Source organism: Herpailurus yagouaroundi, unplaced genomic scaffold, assembly GCF_014898765.1.
Source record: "Herpailurus yagouaroundi ecotype Mexico unplaced genomic scaffold, PumYag 29, whole genome shotgun sequence".
Classification (NCBI taxonomy): Eukaryota; Metazoa; Chordata; class Mammalia; order Carnivora; family Felidae; genus Herpailurus; species Herpailurus yagouaroundi.
Window position 1 is genome coordinate 117,362,180 of NW_024412377.1, and position 4,716 is coordinate 117,366,895.

Below are 4,716 nucleotides of genomic sequence, written 5' to 3' on the forward strand. Positions count from 1 at the left end.
TCTTTCTTTCTTTCTTTCTTTCTTTCTTTCTTTCTTTCTTTCTTTCTCCTTCCTTCCTTCCTTCCTTCCTTCCTTCCTTCCTTCCTTCTTTCTTTTCTTTTTAAGAGCATACTTTTGAAAGGAACTTAAAGGAGAAGTGTTCTGAGAGAAGGAAGCTGGGTTAGGCCCAGATTCTTCTTCATTTCCATACTATGGTAAGCTTTGGGATATGCTGAGGATCACAATCTGAAAATCACTGCTTTAGAATGTGTTTAAATAATTTTTTCTTCCTCAGTTATTCCATATAATTGTTACCTGTTCTCAAACCAGAGGAACTGTATAGCCACAAGCAATGACTTGCAGATGATTATGCCACCATTAAAAGGGATAATTATAAGGACTATGTAATAACATGGCCAGGTGGCTATAATGCAATATTGAGTGGAAAAAAAGGAACACAAAAGTGCATCCATTGTCTGATTATAGCTATATAAAAATCTATATGCCTATACATCTTTGAATGGCTATGTTAGAGCCGTGGAATTATAGGTTATTTTTTAAGTTTCATCTCAAGCTACTCTATCATTTAATTAAAAGCAACACCAACAAAACACCGAAATAAAGAAAGATTCATGAGGAAGGACATATTCTTCACCTGAAGCAAAGACTTAGTTGTAGTGATCTATCAGGATAGTGATTCTTCTTTAGATTATGTTTTTGGAATATCTGTCTTATAATGATCTCCTGGCACTTGGTAGATTATTTTAAGGGCATTACTCTTGAAAGTTAGTCAAGAGCCTGATAAAGTGACTTATGCCCATTCTCTTGAAGCATAAGTTAACCATTAAAAGTACTATTTATGGTGAGCATGTTATGATATAGGAGCAAGCTTATACCACATGGAAAGCAATATAATGTTGAAAAGGAAAGCTAAGTGTAATGTTGCACATATATCTTATGATCACAGTTATCTTTATACATATTCGTTATCTATTTTGGAGACAGAGAAACAGAGCATGAGCAGGAAAGGAGCAGAGAGAGAGAAGGAAAGAGAGAGAATCCCAAGTGGCCTGAACTCAGGAACTGTGAGATCATGACCTGAGCCAAAATCAAGAGTCAATAGCCTAATCAACGGAGTCATCTAGGCGCCCCTATTTTGTTTTTAAATACAGTTCAACTTCGAAGGTATTAAAAAATTAGAAAAAGAAAATAGTATGTCGGTTGCATTTTTCATTTGAGACCAATAGAAATGATTCTATTTAAGAATTACCCACACCACATCAGACACTCCCAAACCTGGCTTGTTATCAGAACAACTGGGAAGCTTTTAGAAATAATAGGTGCCAGGGGAAGCAGGGTATTATGCCTCAGGACACAAGTGACGGTGTCTTCTCTGGTTTGTGGAAGCAAAGATCTGTAACTAGGCCAACAAATACCATCCTACAGTGACCAGTTGTTCTGATTTTCCCCCTGCCTGTTTGGATTTTAGTATTTAAATGTCCTGCATCTCAGGAAGCTCCTCAGTCCTGGCCAAACAGGGATAGTTGGTCATCCTAAATCATCTTTCCAGACACCTAGCCAGAATACACCCGAAACTCTTCTAGTCATGATGCAAACAGAGAGAAATGAGAACCAGAAAGAATGGAGTGAAACCTTTGAAGGGCGTAAGTCATTTCTTTGTGGAGCATTGAGACCGTTAAAAGGGTCATATTTGAAAAACGAAAAACCACTTAGATTTTTCATCTTCTAACTTCCTGAATGTTTCTCTTTCCCAATGAGATTTCATTTAAGAGAACACGATACAGATTCTTAGCTGTTCTGAGTTCTTTCTAAAATGCTTCTTAGGAAAAGGCCCAAAGAACAACAGTTTTATCCAAAATGTAGGTTCAGTCCTCAGCCATCATGAGTAAACACTGCCTTTATTTTTGTTTCTTTTTATTCGACTTGCCAATGGTAAGATAATAAACTCACACGTTAACAAGAGGGCTTTCTTTCAAAGTCTGGACTGGAATTAAAGTGTTTGGGTCATTTGTTTTATCTGTTGAAGTTGGAATGGGGTAGGGTATAATTCCGGCATTATATTCCCTTGACCGTTTGTTCAGTAACAATGCAGTTAGAGGTACACAGTGGAGGGAGCAGTGTTTGTTATTATTTGAGATTTATTCTACTAGGAGGAGTACACACTGAACCTTGAGAAGTTACACAAATTTAAGCAACCCTCTTATAAATGTAGTACAGAGAGACTTTTTGCCCTCTCTGCATCAAATCATAGCGTGTGGGGAAAAAACCGACCAAACAGTTGTTTTTCAATCGTTGTCCCAAATCAAGCTATATTATTTTCCCAGTAAAAATAAAACACTGTTATTTTTACCTTTCTCAACTCTCTGTTAAGGAGAAAGAAATTATATGGAAGTTCTAAAAGATATGATTTCATAACAAGTCCTTTTGACATTTATCCACAGTGCAGAATCTTGGGTAACGTTGGCTTATAAAATTTTAATAACTTTGGCTCTGCTTTCAAGTGTCTTATTTACTTTAACAACAGGCTTCCTGACCAGCATCACAGAGCAAGTAATCTATTGCTAAATCTGCCTGTCATCCTGGCTGGGGCCAAGGAAAATCAAGGGATGGCAAAGCTTTGGAGAAGCTGAGGTAAGTAGTGTACAGGCAGCAGGCATATCGTGTCGTGGCTCCACACACTGGCTCTGGAGGCAGGCTGGTTGTGTTCAAATCCGGGCTTTCCCTCTTGCTAGCTCTGCAACCACAGACAAAGCCTCAGTCCTCATCTGTAAAATGGAGTGATAGTACTGACCCTATAGAGCCTTTCTGCGGCTTGAATGAAATAAGCAAATCAGCTAGCACAGGGTCAGAAGTGAGGGGTGTGCTAGGTAAGTGTTGGTGGCTAATGTACATTTCTCTTCTTCATTCTCCGTGTTTCAAACACATAGGATACAATAGTTCCTAAAAGAAACTACAGGTTCGATTTTCACCAGAGGCCTTCACAGCGGCTATTTTGCCTGTGGGAAGCTCCCCTCGCCCTTAGCTCACTAACCCTCTGCAACCCACCAGTCCCAATCCTCCAGGGAGGCCCTCCCCAGTCACTTAAGCCATCGGCTCTTGTGGCATGGCCTATAACAAGCACCTAACAAGTGATAATTATACACTAACCTCGTTGTCATTTAGAAGCTTAATGCTGTAAATCCAATACATGGGAGAAGATAGCTTTATAAAATAATGATGTTTATAGCCAATGTCTTCCCACCTCTTGTTGCAAGTAATCAGATTATAGCAGAATGTATCACATAGCGTTGGCTGGGTCTCAATAATTCTTATATTAATATCATGGGTTTTGCCATATCTGTACAATATCCATATTATTTGCCCAGAATTCTCTTTATATTGTTTAGGTTAATTTGTTTTGAGGAAATAGTAAATATCATAACCCTTAATGAGAAACCAGTCTTTGGGAACCACTGATCTACTTCACCTCTATCCTTTTCCACGTTAGGAAACAGGCCTAGAAAAGGGAAGGAACTTATCTACCTTTTTTACCAGGTAAAAACTTACCTACCTACCATTCTTTTACCAGGCATATATACATCAGTGATAGTAATTCAGTTATCCCACCTAGCCTGCATCCTTTACAGTGTTCTACACCACCTTGAGTAAATTTTATCCCTGACAGGACTGTTTCAGTTTGGTTGACGCATGTGGAAGGGAATAATAGAATAATTCATACTCATTTTGAAAAACTTATAAAACTAACTTAAGGTTCACCCTGGTGGTAGCTGTTTCTAACAGAAAATAGTGCCTTGATCCAAGGGTATGATTTGTGTTTCCGAAACCATGATAGACCAGTGACTTCCTTCTCTGTCTCTTAAGATCCACTCCAGTAACTTCTCCTTAGTTTATCGACAAGTAAAAACAATAAAGGTAATTAGAACAAATTTCATCATTGCAGTAATGGTATTGTAATGGAAAAGCTGCCTCTTCTTTCTAAAAAGCTTTGTTAAGATAAATTTACATGTCCTAAGATTATAGTATGCAATACAATGTTTTTGGTATATTCCCAGGTTGTGCAACCATCACCACAATATAATTTTAAAATATTGTTCCCCCCACCCCCCGCCAAAGAAACCAGTATTCATTACCAGACAATCCCCTTTTCCCTTCTTTCCTACTCAGTAGTGTTCCCTCAGCAACAAGTAATCACTAATCTATTCAACCTACTTTCTGTCTCTATGAAATTGCCTATCCTGGACATTCCATGAAAGTGGAGTCATATGAGATGTGGTCTTTTGTGACTGGCTTCTTTCACTTAGCATCATGTTTTCAAGGTTCATCATGTTGTAACATGTATCAGTACTTCATTTCTTCTTTAAAAAAATTTTTTTAATGTTTATTTATTTATTTTTTTTTTTGAGAGAGAGAGCATGACAGAACACAAATGGGGGGAGAGGCAGAGAGAAAGGAAGACACAGAATCCGAAGCAGGCTCCAGGCTCTGAGCTGTCAGCACAAAGCCCAACATGGGGCTCGAACCCACGAACTGTGAGATCATGACCTGAGCCGAAGTTGGACACTTAACCAACTGAGCTTCCAGGGTGCCCCAGTATTACTCAGCTTTATTTATTTTTTTTAATTTTAATTTATACTTTTTAATTTACATCCAAATTAGCATATAGTGCAACAATGATTTCAGTAGTAGATTCCTTAGTGCCCTTTACCCATTTAGCCC

At 38.2% G+C, this 4,716-nt stretch overlaps 1 long non-coding RNA gene across 1 annotated transcript in view; it reads left to right on the forward strand.

Annotated features, from left to right (window-relative positions):
• LOC121016053 (uncharacterized) overlaps positions 1-2,625 on the forward strand; it is a 35,188-nt gene extending 32,563 nt beyond the window's left edge. The window contains exon 4 of the long non-coding RNA XR_005784083.1: positions 2,525-2,625. This is a non-coding gene — a long non-coding RNA (uncharacterized LOC121016053). The remainder of the gene's footprint in view (positions 1-2,524) is intronic.
• Positions 2,626-4,716: the final 2,091 nt, after the last annotated feature.